The 26,779-nt window shown below is 39.2% G+C and overlaps 1 pseudogene; it reads right to left on the reverse strand.

Moving 5' to 3' along the window:
• Positions 1-1,079: 1,079 nt before the first annotated feature.
• LOC11415056 (methylecgonone reductase-like) lies at positions 1,080-26,779 on the reverse strand (annotated as a pseudogene).

Here is a 26,779-nt window from a genome sequence, read left to right on the forward strand (position 1 = left end):
TAAAAGTGCTATTAACTGAGCGCTACTAAATGTCAAAATTGGCGTAGTATGCGTTGTAGCTCAGTTGGACTGTTTGTTGATGCATTGGGTATTGAACATTGCACATGATCCTTCTGCATCTCGATGTATCTTCATTCGTGCAATCCATGCCTGCCCCTGGTGAGTGTGTGCGTTTTAGAGTACTTCTCTAATGCTAAAATATCGCTCCCTCTCCCCAAAAATGTTGAAAAACAATCACTATTTACTAGGTCTTCTGACTTCTGACATAGATATTTGGTAGAACTAGAAAGTAATATAGAGATTTCTCTCTATGGTTTCTAAGCTATAAGGGATGAACATATATGTTTTTATGCTGAATGGGATGATTTGTTCTAAACTAAAATTTTCATAATGAAACATGTCTACTTTTTTGTTGCTATATTCAAGGTTATTATTATTATTATTATTATTTGATTTATTTATGTACATGTGCATAACAGGTCGAAACGACTACAGTGGGACAAGTTTGTCCTTACTGGAAAAGAGCTTTCTGATCTACACAAAGTAACGCGGGATAAAGAACTGAATATGAGAACCGAGTCACCGACGTTTATTAGATCCATTTGCAAGAGTCGTGACTTTTATTCACAAGAAATCAATTGTAGTGAATGATATTGGGATAGTACTTAATGCACCATTTTTGTCTTGATATGGTGATTCCTAATGTATGTTTCTATGGAGGATGTTTGTGATGCAGATTGAATTCGATGATTTCATGTATGTTTACAAGAATACAATAGCTTGTAGAATCAATAACGTTGTAGAAGTACATGTAAAAACTGGAGGCCAACGTTATGTTGTTCAATTACTGTTGGTTTTCTGTTTATATAAATGATATTGAAGCAATCTTTAATAAATCTTTAGCTTTTGATATGGATGCCCTATCTGATTGTGTAAATTAAGATTTGGTAGGGAAAAGATTCCAAAATTTGTGACATGCCTAATTGTGATACTACTGGTGCTATGTGCATATCTGAAATTTAAAAGCGTTATACAACTTATTTCCTCATTCACAGTGTAATATTTCCATGCACTTTGAATTTTACATGCATAATCCTTAATCTTTTCAGGTTTCAAGTGCAACAACCTCTTCCTAACAAATTAAGATATTTAACAAAGATGCTGCATTTGATTGTTTAATACAAGATTCTGCTCAAGGGTCACCATCCCACAGCTCTTCCAAGGATTTGTAAGGTCCATTTTCAGATAAAAACATTTCTGCCTTGTATAGTCTGCATTGTGGAATCTTATTGATTTTGTCCAATTCTTCTTGGTTCAATTTCCAATCAAATATTTCAAGGTTTTGTTTCATCCTCTCTTTCTTGAAGCTTTTCACAATTACACTTGTCCCTTGCTCATGTATCCATCTTAGTGCTATCTGCACCTGAGCTACACTCTTATTTCTAGCCTCAGCAATTAGAACCCCAAAATACTTTGTATGCTCCCAATGGTGACCATGCACACACATGAATTCCTTTCTTCATGCAGAATTCCCTGAGTTTTTCTTGATGCCAAGATGGATTCATTTCTACCTAAATCCAAATAATAGAAATTCAACCAATTGAGTGAATTTCATCTTTATGCAAGAATGGATTAACTAGTGTGAACTGAGAAAAATGATTTTTTGACACACGCGAATCAAGCCGTGCATTGACACCGTATATTACTGATCACATAATATTGATAGGTTAATTACGTACAAATACTTGATTAATTCTTTTAATTACGTCTTATACCTGATTAACTGCTGGAGAAATGGTTGCATTTTCCAAGAGTATTGAGAGTGTTGTTGTTATACCCTGATTTTGGACCTAAAAATACTCATTCAAATTTATTTTCTACCACTAATATTTGTCAATTTGCTGTTGTTTTACTCCGAACCTTTACTCTCTTTTTTAAACGTATTTTACTGCCTCTGTCTTTTCTAACATTACAAGTCATTTAAGAACTCTCTGAAACGTCGCATTACTTTTCTTGCATTTTATTTCAAAAATCATACAAAAGGGTATTTTGGTCATTTCCTGCAGTGGAACCCATTTTAGTCCCTGTGTTTGCCTCTGAGTCTTTTCAATCTGTCTGTACAAATCATTGTTGAATCTCTTTTTAAAATCATTTCAAAATTGCATTTGAGTCAATTTGGGTCAGTTTAGTCCCTAGGGGCATTTTGGTCTTTTCCTGTCAAAATTTTGACAGGGAGGTATTTTGAAATACCTCATGTCAGTATTTGGTTCGTTTTAGTCATTTTGTTGATTTTATTTTAGGTTTCACTTTACGTTTTGTCAGGTTACCAATTTTATTCCAATTTTATTTTTATTTTGCATTTTGGTCCTCAAAGAAGTCCAAAGTTGCTTTTCAGTCCAGAACTTTTTTATTTTTTACATTTCAGTCCTTTTTGGTTAATTGCAGTTTAGTCCTTAAGTTTTTGTTTTTGCAGAAAGGTCCCAAATTCATTTCAAGTCCAAGGCCGTGCCATTTTCATGCAAGTCCAGGTGTCACCTTTTCATTGGATCTCAAGTACACATGTAAGATTATAAATAGTGCACAGTGCCACACAAAGCCATTAATCACACGCCACATCACAACCAGAAATCACAATCTCTCTCCTTTCAGTTACGGATCAAAAACCCAGAAATCATCAAGAACACTGAACAATCACAAACCCTAACCGTTTCGGATTCAACCAAAAATCATCAAAAATCAACACGAAATTCAATAGATCCATCACAGTTCTCAGTGATTCATTGAAGAATCATCATCATAGAACTAATTTCTCTGCAATTCAAGTGCAGATCCATCACCGTTTGGCGACGAATCCCAGCACGATCACAGAGATCAGAGTGAAGAAGAAGAGGGAAAGAAAACGAAGATCTAAACCGGCGAAGAAGAAGAAGCAAGAACACCGGTTCGTTTTCGGATTCAAGAACGAAATCAACAACAGCATCAAATCGAAGATCTCCGAAAGATCTCTGATTCGAAGTTTTCCAGAAAATCACAGGAAAACTCAAACCTCAACCCTTCCTTCTCAAGAACATCATCAGAGACGAATCGATGTAGATCCTTGAGGTTTTAAAAAGTTTCTTTCAAAAATTCCAAAAACTAAAATTATTTTCAAAACCGTAAACAACTTCTCCGATCTACATCAATTCAAAGCTTGCATGCCATTTCTAATATCAGATTCGTGTTTAGATTGAAGAGACGAGTGATTTAGGTTTAGTTTGGGTGGGATCTGGAAATTTAGGTCACCGGAAACTGCATGATCTCGCCGGAGAAGATGAAGATTCCGGCGGACCTTCAAGGTCTCCGCCGTCACTTCATCCTCACCGGTGGTGAGTTCTAGAGAGAAGTGAGAAGGTTAGAGAGAGAGCGCGTAAGAGTAGAGAGAGAAAGAAGAGTGAAAAATGAATTAAAACCGGCGCGCCTGCTTTTATAAGCCAGTGAACCGGACCGGTCCAAGACCGGTCCAGTCCCCTTCGTTCCTGGCCGTTGGATCTAGGGTTTGATCTCCTGGATCAATCCTGTGGTTCCTGTGCGTCCGGATCTTTCTGGTTTTGGGCTGTTGGTTTGGGCTTTGCCTTTTTCTACGTTTTTGCTTTTCTGCTATTAACACCATTCTTGCATACTGTCTGCACCTCTGATTGCTCTGATTTTTTACCATAAATTCCAAAAAAATTACTACATGTTTTTACCACTTTCTTGATGATTTTTAATGATATTTTGCTTGCAAATAACTGGTAAAAATATGCGCATAGGTCTCTTGTTCAATTTACTTCTCTAGTTAGCTTTTTCATGCTTTTTAGGTTGATTCTTGTCCTAAGAATTTTGGTGCATAGCATGGCTAATTAGAATGCATTTTCATGATAGATGTGATGATAATCCAATGATTGTGCCACTGTTTTCATTTGGTTTGTGCTTGTTCTTGCATTATAGGCCATTTGTTACACATTGTGCTTGATAAATTCTCATGTTTTTACCCCTTTTTATTGCATATTCATTTGGTGCATTTTTCATCATTCCCATTATATTTTTTCCTTGTTTCACTAACATTTTGTTCCTTATGTGACTTCACTCATAGCATTTCACTATCTCCTCCACTTTCTTTAGCTTAGCATTTATTTTTTGCAAATTTTAATTCATTCGGTGATGTAATTTGTTATCATTGGTTTGTAGCTTGGCAAAGAGGCCATAGAATGTATTTAGGCAATTTTTGTAATATGGACTATGGACACTATGGCGCACCGGCACGCACACACTCACCCTAGATGTATGCCTAGGATTGCATGTGTAGATGTATGGCTAGGATTGCATGGTTAGATGAATGCTTAGGTTTAAACACTTAGAGAAAATCCAATTTTTTCCAAAAATATGCAAACAAATTCGCTTCAAATATTTTTCATAAAAATGGAGTCAAAACTCCAACAATTTTTCACCTTTTATTTTCTTAATAAAATTCTCAAATAAATCTAATCATTTAGACTTTTTTGCAAAATCACTAAACAAACCCCCACTTTTTCATACTCTAATGCTCATGAAGCCTCTCAATCCCCTTCTTCAAAATCATTTTCAAAATTTAAAATCAAACAATTAAAACAAAAAAAAACAACAAGTCTTTTTAGCAAGAACTACGCCGGTTTTGATCCCGTAAAACGGTACGTAGGCAAGGGACTTTAACCCCTCCAAGCCGAAATTAAATCAAACTCAAACTATCTCTCCCTCCATTCTTAATAAACAAAAATTCTTTTTACAAATACAAAAGTAAAGCATAGGCAAAACAAAAAAACGGTTCCTATAGGATACTATAGTCGCGACGGGTGCCTAACACCTTCCCGTAACGAAATCGACCCCCGAACCTAGAACTTTTTAAGGGTTTCTCTCCATTTACCCTTCCCCAAAAAAAAAATAGAGAACATCGAGGATTGAAAGGTTCAAGTCCAATCAACGGCTTGACACCCTAAAATCGAGATGACAGAAATGGCGACTTCACTGGGGATTTTTTTTTTTAGAGCGGGTCACACCTAGTTTTCCTTTTTGCTTATGTTTTACTTTATTTATACATGTGAATATTTTGTTTACTTTCATTTGACGTGTGGGGTGAGAATATCAAAAGTCCTATACCCGGGCTGAGTGAACTTATGTTTAGGTAGAGATATAATCGACAATTCGATCCGGGGGTTGCCTCGTGTATTGGATTATGCGATCAATCTCACATAGCTGAGGCATTTTGAAGGTGATATTGTCGGCGTGTGTTGTCATGCTTAGGCACTTCACTTTCAATTGTTCGACGAAGCTATGAACCGTAGTTACCAAACCCATCCTAGCCTTTTTAGGACGTAGTGCGGTGGCTAAATTGAGTGTTGTCTCAAACTTTAGTCGTCACAAATAATCATGGAACGGGTGTCGTCCTGTACTACCATGATATATGTGAGAGAGGTTGCAGTTTGGGAACTGTGTTAGAACCTTGGTTACTACTATCCAAAGCCTTAGTTCACCGGACGCCGTGTCCATCCGTGGCCCTGTTACTTTGAATCTTAACCCACCTTGTTCTTTGTAACTAAACAACACAATCATGCATACATGCATTCATGCATAAACATTTTTCATGCATTCATCGAAGGGCTTAAACAAATGGAAATTTTTGTAAATAATCACAGGTATGAAGAAGACTAAATGCTACAAGTTCAAGGAAGTGGATTTGGTCAGTTTAAGAGAGTTGGCACTCAAGGTCAAGAGTCAAACAGGGTTCCGACTCCGGTATGGGGGATTGCTTACTTTGCTCCGAACCGATGTGGAAGAGAAGCTAGTGCACACTCTAGTGCAATTTTATGATCCGAGCTTCCGTTGCTTAACTTTCCCGGACTTCCAGTTGGTTCCTACTCTCGAGGCTTACTCCAATCTAGTGGGTTTACCTATAGCCGAGAAGACGCCTTTCACCGGTCCCGGGACTTCTCTTACTCCTCTGGTTATTGCTAAGGATCTCTATCTCAAGACTTCTGATGTCTCCAACCATCTTGTTACCAAGTCTCACATCCGGGGGTTCACTTCGAAGTATCTTCTTGAGCAGGCTAATCTCAGTACTACTTGTCAGGATACACTCGAGGCTATTCTTGCTTTGCTTATCTACGGGCTCATTCTCTTTCCGAACCTCGACAACTTCGTGGACATGAATGCTATCGAGGTCTTCCATTCCAAGAACCCGGTTCCTACTTTGCTAGCGGATACCTACCACGCCATTCATGACAGGACTCTCAAGGGCCGTGGGTATATTCTTTGCTGCATATCTCTTTTGTATAGGTGGTTTATTTCGCACCTTCCGAGTTCCTTCCATGACAACTCGGAGAACTGGTCCTACTCGCAGCGGATTATGGCCCTCACTCCTAATGAGGTCGTCTGGCTCACTCCTGCCGCTCAGGTGAAGGAAATCATTATGGGTTGTGGAGACTTTCTCAATGTACCTCTTCTTGGTACCCGTGGAGGAATCAACTACAACCCCGAGCTTGCTATGAGACAGTTTGGTTTCCCTATGAAGTCGAAGCCCATCAATCTTGCTACATCTCCAGAGTTCTTCTTCTACACGAATGCTCCTACCGGACAAAGGAAAGCTTTCATGGATGCTTGGTCCAAGGTTCGAAGGAAGAGTGTGAAGCATCTAGGTGTGAGATCCGGTGTTGCTTATGAGGCCTATACTCAGTGGGTGATAGATCGAGCTGAGGAGATTGGTATGCCTTATCCAGCTATGAGATACGTGTCTTCATCTGCTCCATCTATGCCCCTACCTCTACTCCCCACGACCCAGGATGTGTATCAGGAGCATCTAGCTATGGAGAGTCGTGAGAAGCAAGTGTGGAAAGCTCGGTACAATCAAGCTGAGAATCTAATCATGACTTTGGATGGTAGAGATGAGCAGAAGACTCATGAGAACCTGATGTTGAAGAAGGAACTAGCTAAGGTCCGGAGAGAATTGGAAGAGAAAGACGAGCTGCTTATGAGGGATTCCAAGAGAGCCAGAGGACGACGAGACTTCTTTGCCAGATACTGTGATTCAGATTCCGAGTCCGATGATTCTCCGACTACTTCCTATGTTTGAGGGCTTCATTTGTTTATCTTGCTGAAATTTCAAAGTCTTCCTTTTGAAAATACTATGTAGTTTTGATTATTTGCAAAATTTCTAATTTGTTTAAAAATCCTTCGATGAAAAAAGAAGTCTTTTGCATTTGCATTTGCATATCATGCATCATACGCATCATGCATTGGTCACAAAGGCTTCCAAGTGCTCACTACCTCCTGGTTCCTCTACCACAGTTTGAAAAGTGGCTCGTGCTCAGAAGGTCTACGAACCTGACAGAATCGATCGAACCAGAGAATACAGAAGAAGGAAAAAGGCTATGGAAGAAGAGAACGCTCAGCTCCGTACCGAGTTAGCCACTCTAAGGGAGGAATTGGCTAAAGCTAATGATGTCATGACTGCTCTGCTAGCCGCTCAAGAACAATCAGCTACGGCTATCCCTATAGCCACAGCTGCACCGGTGACTACAAGCGTGCTCCCAACCGCATCTGCAGACGCTCGCCTTGCTATGCCAGCCGGGTTTCCGTATGGGCTTCCACCGTTCTTCACTCCCAGTACTGCAGCGGGCACTTCGGGCACTGCTAACAATGTTCTGATCCCTGCAACAAATGTTGGCTCCATCAATGCTACTTTGCCACAAACAACGGCAGCTGTCACTGAGCCTCTTGTGCATACCATGCTTCAAAGTGTTAACATCAACACACAACACGGAAGCATCCCCGTAACCAAAACCATGGAAGAGATGATGGAGGAACTTGCTAAAGAACTCGTCATGAGATCAAAGCCAATCGAGGAAATGCGGACTCTTTCAAAACTCAAGATCTCTGCTTGGTGTCAAAAGTGGATGTCCCTAAAAAGTTCAAAATCCCGGATTTCGACCGGTACAACGGGCTAACTTGTCCCCAGAACCACATCATCAAATACGTCCGAAAGATGGGCAATTACAAAGACAATGATTCCCTTATGATCCACTGCTTTCAGGATAGTTTGATGGAAGATGCCGCAGAGTGGTATACTAGTTTGAGCAAAAATGATATCCATACCTTCGATGAATTAGCCGCTGCTTTCAAGAGCCACTACGGGTTTAACACCCGATTGAAGCCGAACAGGGAATTCCTCAGATCTCTCTCTCAGAAGAAGGAGGAAAGCTTCCGTGAATACGCACAAAGATGGAGGGGGGCAGCTGCCCGCATTACTCCCGCTCTTGATGAAGAAGAAATGACCCAGACATTCTTAAAGACCTTGAAGAAGGATTATGTTGAGAGAATGATCATAGCTGCCCCGAATAACTTTTCGGAGATGGTCACCATGGGAACCCGTCTGGAGAAAGCCGTCAGGGATGGAATCATTGTGTTCGAGAAAGCTGAATCCTCTGTGAATGCATCGAAGAGGTATGGTAATGGACACCACAAGAAGAAAGAAACGGAAGTAGGGATGGTGTCAGCTGGAGCCGGTCAATCCATGGCTACTGTTGCTCCTATCAATGCAGCTCAAATGCCTCCGTCATACCCATATGTGCCGTATTCTCAGCATCCTTTCTTTCCGCCATTTTATCATCAGTACCCTCTGCCACCGGGTCAACCTCAAGTACCCGTCAATGCAATTGCTCAACAGACGAAACAACAGTTGCCGGTTCAACAACAACAACAAAATCAGCAAGCTAGACCTACTTTCCCTCCGATACCGATGTTGTATGCTGAGTTGCTTCCGACTTTACTCCATAGAGGGCATTGTACAACCAGACAGGGCAAGCCCCCACCTGATCCGTTGCCTCCAAGGTTCAGGTCTGATCTCAAATGTGATTTTCATCAAGGCGCCCTGGGTCATGATGTCGAGGGGTGCTACGCTTTGAAGTATATCGTGAAAAAGCTTATTGATCAAGGAAAGCTGACTTTTGAGAATAATGTCCCACACGTCCTCGACAATCCTCTTCCAAATCATGCCGCTGTGAATATGATCGAAGTATGTGAGGAAGCTCCTAGACTTGATGTCCGTAACGTCGCAACTCCTCTGGTGCCTCTACACATCAAGCTGTGCAAAGCTTCTCTGTTCAGCCATGATCATGCCAAGTGCCTAGGATGCCTTCGTAATCCTTTGGGTTGCTATACTGTTCAAGATAACATCCAAAGCTTGATGAATGATAATTTTTTGACTGTCAGTGACGTCTGCGTGATTGTGCCAGTTTTTCACGATCCGCCTGTCAAGAGTATACCTTTGAAGAAGAATGCTGAGCCTTTGGTGATAAGGTTGCCCGGACCGGTACCGTATACTTCAGATAGGGCTATCCCGTACAAGTATAATGCTACCATAATTGAAGACGGAGTAGAAGTGCCTCTGGTGTCCTTGGCTGTGGTGAACAATACTGCCGAAGGAACTTCAGCAGCCCTCAGAAGCGGAATAGTCCGTCCACCATTGTTTCAAAAGAAGGCAGCTACGCCTACCGTGCCACCCATTGACGAGCCAACCCCGACTGATGTTTCTCCCGTTAACAGAGACGTGGGCCAACCAGGCCGGTCTATAGAGGATTCTAATCTGGACGAGATTTTGAGGTTGATCAAAAGAAGTGATTACAAGATTGTGGATCAGCTGTTGCAAACTCCGTCGAAGATATCCATTTTGTCTCTACTCCTGAGTTCCGCTGCCCACAGAGATACCCTTTTGAAATTATTGGAGCAGGCTTATGTGGATCATGAGGTAACTGTGGATCACTTTGGTAGCATAGTGGGAAACATTACCGCCTGCAGCAACCTGTGGTTCAGTGAAGATGAATTGCCCGAAGCAGGAAAGCATCATAATCTGGCCTTGCATATCTCTGTGAATTGCAAGTCCGACATGATCTCAAATGTGTTAGTAGACACTAGTTCATCTTTGAACGTGATGCCCAAGTCAACGCTGGATCAACTGAGTTACCGGGGAACTCCTTTGAGGGAGAGCACTTTTCTGGTCAAAGCCTTTGATGGAACCCGCAAGAGCGTTCTCGGGGAGATAGACTTGCCAATAACTATCGGCCCCGAAACCTTTCTAATCACCTTTCAGGTCATGGATATTAATGCCTCTTACAGTTGCCTCTTGGGGAAACCATGGATACACGACGCGGGAGCAGTGACCTCTACTTTGCACCAAAAGTTGAAATTTGCAAAAAATGGAAAGCTTGTTACCATTCATGGAGAGGAAGCATACCTGGTTAGTCAGCTATCATCTTTCTCTTGCATAGAAGCAGGGTCTGCAGAGGGGACCGCTTTTCAAGGATTAACTGTCGAAGGTACGGAGCCCAAGAGGGATGGAACTGCAATGGCTTCTTTGAAGGATGCACAGAGAGCCGTCCAAGAGGGTCAAGCTGCCGGCTGGGGCAGGTTAATACAGCTTCGTGAGAACAAGCATAAGGAAGGTCTTGGCTTTTCCCCAACTTCAGGAGTTTCCACCGGGGCATTCTATAGTGCTGGGTTTGTCAACGCAATCACAGAAGAAGCAACTGGATTTGGCCCGAGGCCTGTATTTGTTACACCAGGAGGCATTGCGAGAGATTGGGATGCCATTGACATTCCCTCAATCATGCATGTTTCTGAGTAATATACCTTGTTGCTTAAGTATCTTGTTTTTTCAAAATAACAATCATCTCGCTCTGCCCAAAGCGAGAGTGATATTTTCTGTAAGGGCATGTTTGTTTCGGCATTGCCGTTGATTAATAAAAATTTTGTCGTTTCTTCCACGACTGCTTTTTTTAGTGCTTTTTTCTTGGAAATAATGGTAATGCCAGAAAAAACCAAAACATCTGTATTTTTCTTATTAATTTCAAAAATCTGCATAAAAACCCTCTTTCTAAAATCATCCAACCATTTTACGCAGATTGAACTATAATGAACCCGTTGGGCACAGTAACCTTGCATTCCCTCCGAATTTTGAGTTCCCAGTGTATGAGGCCGACGATGAGGAAGGTGATGACATACCATATGAGATCACTCGGCTACTTGAGCAAGAAAAGAAAGCCATTCAGCCTCACCAAGAAGAGATTGAGCTCATTAACATAGGTACCGAGGAGAACAAGCGAGAAATCAAGATCGGTGCTGCTCTAGAGGAAGGGGTTAAAAAGAAGATCATCCAACTCCTCCGGGAATATCCGGATATTTTTGCATGGTCGTATGAAGATATGCCAGGTCTAGATCCTATGATTGTGGAACATCGGATCCCCACCAAGCCTGAATGTCCTCCCGTCAGGCAAAAATTGAGAAGGACTCATCCAGATATGGCTCTCAAGATTAAGAGCGAGGTTCAAAAACAGATTGATGCGGGTTTCCTCATGACAGTTGAGTACCCTGAATGGGTTGCCAATATTGTACCTGTGCCAAAGAAGGACGGTAAAGTCCGGATGTGTGTTGACTTCAGAGACCTGAACAAAGCCAGTCCAAAAGACAACTTTCCATTACCTCATATTGATGTGCTTGTTGATAATACTGCTCAGTCTAAGGTGTTTTCCTTCATGGACGGTTTCTCCGGTTACAATCAGATCAAAATGTCTCCTGAAGATAGAGAAAAGACGTCTTTTATCACTCCATGGGGTACTTTCTGCTACAAAGTGATGTCGTTCGGTCTAATTAATGCTGGTGCTACCTATCAAAGAGGAATGACTACTCTGTTTCATGACATGATTCACAAAGAAGTCGAAGTATATGTGGATGATATGATTGTGAAGTCAACAGATGAGGAGCAACATGTTGAATATTTGACAAAGATGTTTGAAAGGTTAAGAAAATACAAGCTTCGATTGAATCCCAACAAATGTACATTCGGCGTCAGATCCGGAAAGTTATTAGGCTTCATTGTCAGCCAAAAAGGCATTGAAGTCGATCCTGATAAAGTCCGGGCCATCCGAGAAATGCCAGCTCCACAGACCGAGAAGCAAGTCAGAGGTTTCCTCGGACGTTTGAATTACATCTCCCGATTCATATCTCACATGACCGCAACCTGCGGGCCGATCTTCAAGCTACTCAGAAAGAATCAGCCTGTTGTTTGGAATAATGAATGTCAAGAAGCTTTTGATAGCATCAAGAATTACCTGCTGAAACCACCTATCTTTGTCCCACCCGTGGAAGGAAGGCCTCTGATTATGTATTTGGCAGTATTTGATGAATCCATGGGATGCGTACTTGGTCAACAAGATGAGACTGGAAAGAAAGAACATGCTATCTACTATCTAAGCAAGAAGTTCACCGATTGCGAAACTCGGTATACAATGCTTGAGAAGACCTGTTGTGCTCTGGCCTGGGCCGCTAAACGCCTGCGTCATTATTTGGTGAGTCATACAACTTGGTTGATATCCAGAATGGATCCGATAAAGTATATCTTTGAGAAAGCGGCTGTTACTGGGAAGATTGCACGCTGGCAGATGCTTTTGTCTGAATATGATATTGTGTTCAAAACTCAAAAGGCAATCAAAGGTAGCATTCTTGCCGATCACCTTGCTTACCAACCTCTTGATGATTACCAACCAATTGAATTCGATTTCCCCGATGAAGAGATCATGTATTTAAAATCAAAAGACTGCGAAGAACCGTTGATTGATGAAGGTCCAGATCCCAATAGCAAGTGGGGTTTAATCTTTGATGGTGCTGTCAATGCTTATGGTAAAGGAATTGGGGCAGTCATTGTATCCCCGCAGGGGCATCACATTCCTTTTACCGCCCGAATTTTGTTCGAATGTACCAACAATATGGCTGAGTATGAAGCATGTATCTTTGGGATCGAGGAAGCAATTGACATGAGAATCAAACACCTCGACATCTATGGAGATTCTGCGCTCGTCATCAATCAGATAAAGGGTGAATGGGAGACCCACCATGCTAAGTTGATTCCTTATCGTGATTATGCGAGACGTTTGCTGACATATTTTACAAAGGTTGAGCTGCACCATATTCCTCGTGATGAGAACCAAATGGCTGATGCTCTTGCTACTCTATCCTCCATGTTTCGAGTAAACCATTGGAATGATGTGCCAATAATCAAAGTGCAACGCCTTGAAAGACCTTCGCATGTGTTTGCTATTGGGGATGTGATCGATCAGGCTGGTGAAAATGTGGTTGGCTATAAACCCTGGTACTACGACATCAAACAGTTCTTGCTGAGCCGTGAGTATCCGCCGGGTGCTTCCAAACAAGACAAGAAGACCTTGAGAAGATTGGCCAGTAGATTCCTGTTAGATGGAGATATTCTGTACAAGAGAAACTATGACATGGTATTGTTAAGATGTGTTGATGAACATGAAGCGGAGCAGTTAATGCATGATGTACATGACGGTACCTTCGGGACCCATGCTACAGGGCATACTATGTCAAGGAAGTTGTTACGAGCAGGTTACTACTGGATGGCCATGGAGCATGATTGCTACCAGCACGCCAGAAAGTGCCACAAATGTCAAATCTATGCTGATAAGATTCATGTGCCTCCGCACGCTCTCAATGTTATTTCATCCCCATGGCCGTTCTCAATGTGGGGCATCGACATGATTGGAAGAATTGAACCGAAGGCTTCAAATGGTCATCGTTTCATCTTAGTGGCAATTGACTACTTCACCAAGTGGGTTGAAGCAGCATCTTATGTAACGCCCTCTTTGAATTATTAGATTTATTTAATTATTTAATTGAGTCTAAAATTTATTAAGAAGAGTTTAAAATATATTTATTTGATTATGTGATTTATTAAGTGGCTTATGTTGTTATTTAATAGATTAAGATTTGAAAATAGAAATAAGATTGAGTTGAGAGTTTGTTATGAGATTTTAGAGAGTTTTGGGGGAGAAAGAGAAATAAGATAAAATAGAAAAAGGGTTATAAATAGGAGAAACTTAGTTTAGAAAAAACATAACGTACGATCAATTTTGGAGAAAAGGGAGAAAAAGCCGAGAGGAGGGGGAAGACCTAGGAGTGCTGCGATTTTCATCTATAAGGTAAGGGTGGGACTAACATTCAATAATCTTAAGTCATTGATTCTGAAAATTGAATTTAACATGTTGTAGGTTTTAGTTTTTGAGAATTTGGGAATTAGGGTTAAAAGTGATTATTTGATGATTTTCTAAAATAATGTTTTGGGTCAAGTTTTATATGGTTTTGAGTCTCTTTTGATGTATATAAATGTTTAGACAAACTTTGGGATCAAATTTGGGCATTGGGAAGTCAAAATTGGGATTTTTAGGTGAAAAATTGGTTTTTCCCGAGAGCTGCATAGTGACAGCATCTTCTGTTTCATGTTCTTGCGTCTTTTTCACACGTTTCCGTTTTGAAATGGGTTTTGGTGTAAAAATGAAAGTTGTAGATAATTGTGTTAGCTTTACAGTGGCGTCGGTTTGACTTGAAAATGATTTTTGGTTTATGAGTTATGGTCAAATTACTGCATGTAGGTCACAGTGAATTTTTATGAATTTCAGCACAACTTTGTCCGAATTTGAAATGAAAACTGGTATTGATTGGTACAGAATTAGCCTTTGGTGTAAACATGAAAGTTGTAGGTATAAATGTTAGCTTTCTAATGTCGTTGGTCTGACGTCAAAACGATTTATAGAACTTGAGTTATGGTCAAATTACTGCACGTAGGTCACAGTTAATTTTTATGAATTTCAGCACAACTTTGTCCGAATTTGAAATGAAAACTAGTATTGATTGGTACAGAATTGTTCTTAGGTGTAAACACGAAAGTTGTAGGTATGGATGTTAGCTTTCTAATGCCGTTGGTTTGACTTCAAAATGATTTATAGAACTTGAGTTATGGTCAAATTACTGCACGTACGTCATAGTGAATAATTGAATATGATTGATGAATTAGTATATGTATGTATATGTTGTGAATACGATATTGTCCATGATTGATGAAGTGTTATATGTACATATGATGTTTTAAGATGTTGATTATTATTTGATGTTGTTATACTGTGATATAATTGTATATGCATTACTTGAATTATATGTGAATAATTGAGACGTTGTTGACTTGCATTTGATATTATTATGTCATGCTGTTTTTGTATACTATTGTGTTGCTGTTGTTATTTAACTAAGCTGCATGAGTCGGTCTAAGTTGATTAAGATGATGAAGTTCCAAATTATTGGATTATATAAGAGGTTGTCGATTTAAGATATTACGAGGTCGAGTCCATGCATTAGCATTTCATTGTTGGGGGCTTGATGCCCTGGAGCCTTTGCTCAATTAAGTTGAGGGCTTGATGCCCTGGGAGCCTTTTTACGCTCAAATAAAGTTGAGGGCTTGATGCCCTGGAGCCTATTTACGCTCAAAGATTGGTACCACATGCATGATTAGAAGATTAAGTTGCATAGTCAAGAGGTTAAGTTGTCAAGTTGTCAAGTTATCAAGTTGTCGAGTTGTTAAGTTGTTAAATCATGAAATTGTTTAAAGTTGTGATTCTTTATATGAACTATTAAAGAAGTGAATTATGATATATTATTATCTATGATGAATATTATGATGATTACATGATGTTGTCTATGAGTTGTTAAATATGATTGATGATGCTTATGTTGTTAAATGTAATTGATGAATTATATGCTTAATATTATTGTTTGTGAAATCTCACCCCTTCTGTTTGCCCACCATGGGTAACTAACAGGTAACCAAGAATAGTTGATGTCGTGTGAGCTTTCCTTCTCGTGTGTCCTAGGTGCTCTGATACGTAATGGGATGGGAACTTTGTTATTGCTTTTCTATTCCTTACGTATTGTTTTTGAAGATTTATGACTATGTTCTTAGATTGGATTTTTATGAGACATTTATGAAGAGGCCTTCGTGCCAAAGACTGTTTTAGTTATTGAAATAAATTCCGCTGCGAAGTATTAAAGATCTTGTATTTGAATTTTAAAGGATAAATAGTTATTTATTCAGTTTATGATTTTAAGAAAAGAATGTGACATTCCGTTTATGTTGAAAGACTCTGATTATTTATGCGAAATTTTTATGTTGGGAAAACGGGGTGTTACATCTTATACCAATGTGACCAAGCAAGTGGTAGCTAAGTTCATCAAGAACAACATCATCTGTCGATATGGTGTTCCCAGCAAGATTATTACCGACAATGGTACCAACCTGAACAACAATGTGGTGCAAGCTCTTTGTGAAGAATTCAAAATTGAGCATCATAACTCTTCTCCTTATAGACCTCAGATGAATGGTGCAGTTGAGGCCGCCAACAAGAATATCAAGAGAAATGTCCAGAAGATGGTAACCACTTACAAGGACTGGCATGAGATGTTACCCTATGCTCTGCATGGCTACCGTACTACCGTGCGCAGTTCAACCGGGGCAACCCCTTTCTCTCTTGTATATGGTATGGAAGCAGTTCTTCCTTTGGAAGTGGAGATCCCATCCCTTCGTGTGATCATGGAAGCAAAGTTATCTGAGGCTGAATGGTGCCAGAGCCGGTATGATCAGTTGAATTTGATTGAGGAAAAACGTATGGATGCCATGGCTCGTGGACAGTCATATCAAGCAAGAATGAAGACTGCTTTTGACAAGAAAGTCCATCCTCGAGAATTCAAGGTAGGGGAACTTGTATTGAAAAGGAGGGTAAGCCAGCAACCCGACCCAAGGGGCAAGTGGACGCCTAACTATGAAGGTCCTTATGTTGTCAAGAAGGCCTTCTCCGGTGGTGCTTTAATCCTTACACACATGGATGGTGTAGAACTTCCAAATCCAGTGAATGCCGATATAGTCAAGAAATACTTTGCCTAGAAATATGAAAAGAACAGCGTGGTAGGTCGAAAACCCGAAAGGGCGGCCTAGGCAAAAATGCGCTTCCCGGTGGATCGAAAACCCGAAAGGGCGGTCCAGGCAAAAATAAGGGACAAAAAAATATATATGAAAAAGCTCGCTGAGATTGCACGCAACTCAGGCAAGAATGAGCGTCTCGATGAATCGAAAACCCGGAAGGGCGGTTCATGCAAAAATGAGATTGAAACAAAAGGCAAGTAACTATATCTGGCCAACCACCGTCCCCCTTGGGGCATCCGCAGCTGTTAATGACCATCTTCATCAAAAGCGAATGCTTGCGAATTCAAAGTTTCTAGGAAATGTCATGATTACTGTGTTCAATGTACCACCAACCAATAAAATTACCATTTTCCAAGCTTTGTAAATCCGTGGAGTCACGCCTTCGGCTGACCACCACTCTTATACATCAAATTGAGCCTGTGCTTTTGTTTAAAACTCTATTTTCTTCTACTTTCAAAGCTATATACAATTTATTTTCCTTCTATTTTGATAATGACAATGCTTGAAACAAACATTTTTGAAAATTGAAAACTTTTTGTCTATTTTGAAAAGCAAACCTGAGCAACAGGGTACATTCAAATGAGAGTATGTTGATGTCTATTTCAATATATGTTACAAGCAGGTTCTCCTCTAGGATAGTCTGTGGTCAATGGCAAGAATGAAAAAACATAATGAAAATGCATGAAAATGAATGAGCTCGCTAAGTTGAAAACCCGAAAGGGCGACTTAGGCAAGAATGAGCACCCCGCTGGATTGACAACCCGAAAGGGCAGTTCAGGCAAAAATGGGGCATTGAAAAGAATTTATTTCCCCGGTGGATCGAAAACCCGAAAGGGCGATCCAGGCAAAAATGGGATGCAAAAAAAATGATGAATGAAAATTGAGAAAATATCATGCAAAAAGCATTGACCACAGATGCGACGTCCACGATACATCCGGCATTATTCCCAGTAGAGTCTCCCGAGATTCTATCCCCAGCGAGTTGATTAGCTATCTATCCTCAGCCTTGGTTCCGATACGTCTCCCAACGGCGTTATCTCCAAAGAGGATTTCCAAGAATGTGTAATATAGCACGAGCCACTACGTGCCCAATACTCCAATGTCTTGTCTGTCTCTGCGAAACTGTGTCTACAAACTGCCAACAGTCATGCATTACAAGCATTCATACATGCATAATCATGCATATTACGTGCCCATGCATTTAATGAAACTGTTATATCATCCATGCATATCGCATTTCCAATGACAACATCAGTCTCAATTCAATACTCATGTCAGGTTCTCTGTCAAAACCTTGTGAGCCAATAATATTGGTCAATTTCTACCTTTCAATTCAAATCGACGTCAAGTCAATCTCAATCTATATTTTGTCAAAAAAAAAAACCAATCCCCAGTGAATCTGTTTCTGTTTGGTCAAGTGGCTAGCTCAATCCAAGAGCAGCTTGAACCTACCTATTTGCTTATGTTATCGGTCGAGTGCCCAGCTCAATTCAAGAGCAGCCCGTACCTGTCAATATGTTTCTGTTTGGTCAAGTTACCAGTTCGCATCCAAGAACGACTTGTACCCATTTACTTTTCAATGTTATCGGTCGAGTGGCTCGTTCAAATCCAAGAACAGCTCGTACCTGTCTATATGTCTATGATTTTGGTCAAGTGGCTAGTTCAAGTCCAAGAACAGCTTGTACCCGTCTATCTGTTTCTGTTCGCTCAGGTGGCTAGCTCGATCCAAGAGCAGCTTGCGCCTGTCTATTTTGTATTTGTCTCCGGTGGAGTAACCAGTTCGCATCCAAGAACAAGCTCGCACCTGTCTATTTGCCTTGCTTTCAGTCGAGTAACCAGTTCGAATCCAAGAACAACTCGTACCTATCTACCTTTTCTATGTCCCCGGTCGAGTGACCAGTTCGAATCCAAGAACAACTCGCACCTGTTTGCCTGCTTTTATTCCCAGTCAAGTGCCCAGCTCAATCCAAGAGCAGCTTGTACCCGTCAATTTGTTCCTAGTCTCCTATCTACCCTGTTATTTGTTAACTTACCAATGTCTACCAATCCCGCAATGGACACGACATCTTTTGTTAATTCTAGCTTTAGTTGTCTCGCATTCATAATCCAAATGATGCATGGCATTCATGATATTTGAAAATGTACAAACGTATTTTTACGTCCAAACACAGTGCAAATGTTAATATTTAAGTATCTTCGTCCCGTCAAGCCAAAGACTCCGTCTCTTGACCCTCCGGACAAAGAAACTTAAATAGGGGCAGCTGTTATACCCTGATTTTGGACCTAAAAATACTCATTCAAATTTATTTTCTACCACTAATATTTGTCAATTTGCTGTTGTTTTACTCCGAACCTTTACTCTCTTTTTTAAACGTATTTTACTGCCTCTGTCTTTTCTGACATTACAAGTCATTTAAGAACTCTCTGAAACGTCGCATTACTTTTCTTGCATTTTATTTCAAAAATCATACAAAAGGGTATTTTTGTCATTTCCTGCAGTGGAACCCATTTTAGTCCCTGTGTTTGCCTCTGAGTCTTTTCAATCTGTCTGTACAAATCATTGTTGAATCTCTTTTTAAAATCATTTCAAAATTGCATTTGAGTCAATTTGGGTCAGTTTAGTCCCTAGGGGCATTTTGGTCTTTTCCTGTCAAAATTTAGACAGGGAGGTATTTTGAAATACCTCATGTCAGTATTTGGTTCGTTTTAGTCCTTTTGTTGATTTTATTTTAGGTTTCACTTTACGTTTTGTCAGGTTACCAATTTTATTCCAATTTTATTTTTATTTTGCATTTTGGTCCTCAAAGAAGTCCAAAGTTGCTTTTCAGTCCAGAACTTTTTTATTTTTTACATTTCAGTCCTTTTTGGTTAATTGCAGTTTAGTCCTTAAGTTTTTGTTTTTGCAGAAAGGTCCCAAATTCATTTCAAGTCCAAGGCCGTGCCATTTTCATGCAAGTCCAGGTGTCACCTTTTCATTGGATCTCAAGTACACATGTCAGATTATAAATAGTGCACAGTGCCACACAAAGCCATTAATCACACGCCACATCACAAACAGAAATCACAATCTCTCTCCTTTCAGTTACGGATCAAAAACCCAGAAATCATCAAGAACACTGAACAATCACAAACCCTAACCGTTTCGGATTCAACCAAAAATCATCAAAAATCAACACGAAATTCAATAGATCCATCACAGTTCTCAGTGATTCATTGAAGAATCATCATCATAGAACTAATTTCTCTGCAATTCAAGTGCAGATCCATCACCGTTTGGCGACGAATCCCAGCACGATCACAGAGATCAGAGTGAAGAAGAAGAGGGAAAGAAAACGAAGATCTAAACCGGCGAAGAAGAAGAAGCAAGAACACCGGTTCGTTTTCGGATTCAAGAACGAAATCAACAACAGCATCAAATCGAAGATCTCCGAAAGATCTCTGATTCGAAGTTTTCCAGAAAATCACAGGTAAACTCAAACCTCAACCCTTCCTTCTCAAGAACATCATCAGAGACGAATCGATGTAGATCCTTGAGGTTTTAAAAAGTTTCTTTCAAAAATTCCAAAAACTAAAATTATTTTCAAAACCGTAAACAACTTCTCCGATCTACATCAATTCAAAGCTTGCATGCCATTTCTAATATCAGATTCGTGTTTAGATTGAAGAGACGAGTGATTTAGGTTTAGTTTGGGTGGGATCTGGAAATTTAGGTCACCGGAAACTGCATGATCTCGCCGGAGAAGATGAAGATTCCGGCGGACCTTCAAGGTCTCCGCCGTCACTTCATCCTCACCGGTGGTGAGTTCTAGAGAGAAGTGAGAAGGTTAGAGAGAGAGCGCGTAAGAGTAGAGAGAGAAAGAAGAGTGAAAAATGAATTAAAACCGGCGCGCCTGCTTTTATAAGCCAGTGAACCGGACCGGTCCAAGACCGGTCCAGTCCCCTTCGTTCCTGGCCGTTGGATCTAGGGTTTGATCTCCTGGATCAATCCTGTGGTTCCTGTGCGTCCGGATCTTTCTGGTTTTGGGCTTTGCCTTTTTCTACGTTTTTGCTTTTCTGCTATTAACACCATTCTTGCATGCTGTCTGCACCTCTGATTGCTCTGATTTTTTACCATAAATTCCAAAAAAATTACTACATGTTTTTACCACTTTCTTGATGATTTTTAATGATATTTTGCTTGCAAATAACTGGTAAAAATATGCGCATAGGTCTCTTGTTCAATTTACTTCTCTAGTTAGCTTTTTCATGCTTTTTAGGTTGATTCTTGTCCTAAGAATTTTGGTGCATAGCATGGCTAATTAGAATGCATTTTCATGATAGATGTGATGATAATCCAATGATTGTGCCACTGTTTTCATTTGGTTTGTGCTTGTTCTTGCATTATAGGCCATTTGTTACACATTGTGCTTGATAAATTCTCATGTTTTTACCCCTTTTTATTGCATATTCATTTGGTGCATTTTTCATCATTCCCATTATATTTTTTCCTTGTTTCACTAACATTTTGTTCCTTATGTGACTTCACTCATAGCATTTCACTATCTCCTCCACCTTCTTTAGCTTAGCATTTATTTTTTGCAAATTTTAATTCATTCGGTGATGTAATTTGTTATCATTGGTTTGTAGCTTGGCAAAGAGGCCATAGAATGTATTTAGGCAATTTTTGTAATATGGACTATGGACACTATGGCGCACCGGCACGCACACACTCACCCTAGATGTATGCCTAGGATTGCATGTGTAGATGTATGGCTAGGATTGCATGGTTAGATGAATGCTTAGGTTTAAACACTTAGAGAAAATCCAATTTTTTCCAAAAATAAGCAAACAAATTCGCTTCAAATATTTTTCATAAAAATGGAGTCAAAACTCCAACAATTTTTCACCTTTTATTTTCTTAATAAAATTCTCAAATAAATCTAATCATTTAGACTTTTTTGCAAAATCACTAAACAAACCCCCACTTTTTCATACTCTAATGCTCATGAAGCCTCTCAATCCCCTTCTTCAAAATCATTTTCAAAATTTAAAATCAAACAATTAAAACAAAAAAAAACAACAAGTCTTTTTAGCAAGAACTACGCCGGTTTTGATCCCGTAAAACGGTACGTAGGCAAGGGACTTTAACCCCTCCAAGCCGAAATTAAATCAAACTCAAACTATCTCTCCCTCCATTCTTAATAAACAAAAATTCTTTTTACAAATACAAAAGTAAAGCATAGGCAAAACAAAAAAACGGTTCCTATAGGATACTATAGTCGCGACGGGTGCCTAACACCTTCCCGTAACGAAATCGACCCCCGAACCTAGAACTTTTTAAGGGTTTCTCTCCATTTACCCTTCCCCAAAAAAAAATAGAGAACATCGAGGATTGAAAGGTTCAAGTCCAATCAACGGCTTGACACCCTAAAATCGAGAGTATAGCTTTATCCTCGTCCTCAAGTTGCACCTCAATATTCTCCAAGTCATCTAGGATTTTGTTGAACTCCGTAAGTTGCTCCATGATGGCCTTTGACTCTTCCATCTTGAATGAGTAGAGTCGTTGCTTTAGGAATTGCCGATGAGCCAAAGACTTTGTCATATACAAAGATTTCAACTTTGCCCACAACGATGCCGCGGTTGCTTCCTTTGCTACTTCTCTCAAAACTTTATCCCCGAGGCACAAGACAACGGCACTCCTGGCCTTGTCCACCATCTCGGTCTTCTCCGCTCGTGACATGGTGACCGGTAACGAACCTTCACCCTTCAAAGTTTTCTCACACTTTTGCTGTATTAACACCTCTTCCATCTTTACCTTCCATAACCCTAAATCGTTATCTCCGGTAAACTTCTCGATATCCCACTTTGAACCCATGGTACTTAATTATCCTTTGACCCTTGCCCTACGGTGGGCGCTAATTGTTGTGAATTTGATGAAAAATCACACCAATAACAACTTGATGTGTGGAGCAAGGGATAATCAAGCAACCAAAACAAAGTGTATGAAAGTTATAAATACAAGCCAAAGGTAGAAAAACAACGGCGAGAAGAACACAAAGAAGAAGAACACAAAAGAAATTTGTTGACCCAGTTCGGTCCAATCTGACCTAGTCTGGGGGAGAGAGCAACCCTCCAATCCACTATATGATGAGTTTCGTTACAAAGAGAAATCAATGGGTTACAAGAATAAGTCTCCCGCCTAATTCTACCCAAAGTCTCAATCTCTTCCCGTAACCAAGAGACTCCAATCCTAATAGTGTTTCTCAAGGTGAATCAACCCACAAACCCTAGTGTTTGCTTCTAAGAGACAAACTCTATACAAACCCTAGTTTTGTTATTGCTTTTCTAAGCCCTTGTTTCAACCCCCTCTATCTCTCTCTCTCAAAGTTTGCTATGAAACAAGGTCTATATTTATAGTGAAAGTATAACCCATAAATTTGGAACAAATACCACACTGAAGATTCGTTTTTTTTTCTCCTTCAGTGAAAGAATATTTGCATCAAAAATATAATATTCCCTTTCAAAATATATTTGCATCAAATCGTTCTTCATACGATACAAAAATATATTTATTGTCCATAATAATATTTTCAGCACAATATATATTTGAAACAAATCTTTTATATTTTTAGCAACAATATTCTCCATCCATCAATTTTTGAGTCATACTACAACAAAGAGCTTTTTGATGCCAAAGTTGCTAACACCAATAGACTTGGCTAAGCCTAATCTAAATCAATCTTCCATAACTTTCCATGTTCGTTTTATGTCAAAGGGAATCACATCCTCACCAGTGAAGTTAAAGCCTTCAACATCTTCTTTCAATCTAACTGGCCAGTGAATCAAGTAGAGATCTACATACTCCAACCTCAGATTCCTAAACAATTCAAACAAAAAATGAAACAAAATCAGAGAAAGAAAAAATACAACCTTAAAAGAAAAAGTTGGACAGAACAATGCTTGCTTGAGGGTGGTTTTGAGAGCTTTGAGAACAAGGTCATGGTGAGCATCAGTGCACCATAGCTTGGAAGTAATGAAAACCCCATTGCGATTTTTTATAAGTCCGAGCTCTAGAGCTTTTGACACAGCTTGGCCTAGAGGTTCGGTTGTTGGTCACTTGAGTTTTTATTTAGGTTGCTGGGTTTTGTTAAAAACATGATAAAATTCCACATCATGTTCTAATAATGTGTATATAGCAAAAGGTATGTTGTCTATAAAAACAATTGTGCATTTATTTTTGTTTCCAAAAAACAACTAATAACCATGAAAATTTCATTAGCACTTACCATAGAAGATTAATGTTGTTATATGATATTTGTTTACTATTAGTGTCACTTAAACGAATAATTATTAGTTTGTCAAATCACAAAGCAATCCTCTTGAGGGAGAGCATTTCCACCTACTGCGGTTCTATGCAGCTCGAGACATTATTCTTTGCAGTTGCGCTTAGAGGATATCCGGTTCATACCAAAAAACACAAAGCAATCATCATATCATATATGACCTGAGAATAAAACTCTTTTATTTGCAGTTGGAACAAATATGCAGAGCCACATAACTGAGGGCTGAGGCTACACATATGAATGTCACACTAACATTCTAGCTCAACTCAACGTCTCAAACAAGTACACTAAGCGCAACTAATACATAAGAGAAACTAATACATAATAATTTTCAAATCATGAACTTTATTTTCCTACAACATAGTTAGGACTTTGAGGAAATTTTCAAACATCTCCATCCCAAAGTTCTTCCAAGTCTTGCATGATCCATTTTCAGATAGCTACATGTCTCCTAAGTATTGCCTGCGCTGTGGAATCTGCTTAATCGTATCTAAATCATCTTCACTCAGCTCAAAATCAAATATTTCAAGGTTTTGAGTCATCCTCTCCTTGTTAAAGCTTTTAGCCATTGCACTTGAACCTATTTGGTACACCCATCTTAGTGCAACCTGAAAATGATATCATAATGTGACCATCATGACATGGATTAATATAGCAACACTATATGTTAGCAGAAATATCGTAACTCGTAAGGGTTGAACAAAACAACGACCACTTTTATCATCTACATGACCATTTATAAACACAATTTATAATGTTAAATTACCTGAGCTGTAGTCTTCCCTTTTCCTGCTGCTATGTCTTGAAGAATTTGATTCTCCACGACAGCTCCAGAACCCCAAGTTACCTTATAAGCTCCAAGAGCTGACCAAGCACTGACATGAATTCCTTTCTCCTTGCTTAATTCCCTCAATTTCCCTTGCTGCCAAGAAGGATTCATTTCCACCTAAAAAAGAAATCAACATTTAACTTCATAATCATGAGTATGAGTGTTCATTTAAGGTTCATATAATGAGAAGAATTGAACAAAACTGAACTGTCATAACAGTTCGATAAAATTGAACCGAACTTTTAATGGTTCACACCAAACTGGTATAACTGTTTAGTGGTTCTTTTCCGAACTATCTTTACAAAAATCAGAACTGTATTTTTTCGAACCAAACTGATTCTTTGTAAACCGAATTGTATCAAATTATTATTTTTTAGGCAATACCAAATTGCGATTATTAACTGATAATTAGGACTTTTATAAACAAAAACTGAAAATTTAACCAAATCGAATATTTTAGAATTATTTTAAAAAACCAAAAACCGAACTGAACATCACAGTAAAGAACCAAACTGTGATGAATAGTTCACGAACTGAGTTGAACCGGACCGATTCAGTTTAGTTCGTCAATTCTCAGTCACAGCTTAACTTTTTTCTTTAATCTTTTTGACAAGTTTGCTATCTGCACTCCGCATTTGTTTACTATTCTCTTGTAACTACCCAGCCTTGCTGTCTACACCTCCTTCTGCTTAGATCATTAAAACACTACTCAATGACAATTTTTTTTGCACTCTACTTGCTAAAACGTTGTTTTCTTCCTAAACACATTTTTCCGTCATTCTTTAACCGGCTAACCAACGCATCCACTTCCTCATTACCTACCCTCCTAATAAATACGAACAATTAAATTAATACTATCAAATTTAGTGTTGGCTAGTGTCCCACATCTTAACAAGTCGATCCTCCCCTCTTTATCACATTAGACTTAACTTCTCCAACATTTTAATGTAAAATTATTTGGTGGCACTTTCGTTAAAAGTCTAGAGTTTTTTTTTTTTTGGTCAGATTAAAAGTCTAGAGTTAATTATGCGCTTTAAGTTTTTTTTTTAATCCTCCAATTTTTGGGAGAAAGACGCCTTAGTAATTTGGAGCTCGATCGTGAGATAAATAAATTCCGACAAAAAATTGTTCTCACAAAAATCAAACTTAAACTTCCGCAAACAATTTATTCCAGGGGGAACTCAAACACTTGAACTTTTTTTAACGTGTTTCCAACATCTCTTGATCAAAAACTTACCTTTATATTTTTGTGCTCGCTTATCCCTTTGTTTTATCTTTTTAAAGTACCTCACGATTAGGTTGTAATATTTGTTACTACTGTTTGGTTTTTCATTTGAGTTTGTGAAAAATTGAAAAGTAATCTCGGTGCAGATATTACAAGAAGTCACATGGAAGCAGGATGTAGAAAATTGAAAGGAAACCCACGTAAAACCACATATAGTATATCCCTCCATTCTGAAGCAGCTGCCATGAGTCAACCTTTCTTTTTTCAACATTTACTTTTCTTTTTTTATAAAGCTAGAAATTCAATATAAAAGCTGGGAGATGCCTGAGGACCTCGTACAAAATAACATCCAAATACAACTAAGCAGATACTTTTTCCAACATTTACAATTGTGGTATAAACAATAAAGTCTATTTAATAACGTGGTATTCTTATATCCGCTCAAGAAAGATAATACTAGTTCTGCAATAAACAATAATTGCTAATTTTTATACAGTCATAAATAACTATTAAGGGATAACACACTACCTTGCCAT

Source organism: Medicago truncatula, chromosome 6 (genome assembly GCF_003473485.1).
Source record: "Medicago truncatula cultivar Jemalong A17 chromosome 6, MtrunA17r5.0-ANR, whole genome shotgun sequence".
In the NCBI taxonomy this organism is placed as follows: domain Eukaryota; kingdom Viridiplantae; phylum Streptophyta; class Magnoliopsida; order Fabales; family Fabaceae; genus Medicago; species Medicago truncatula.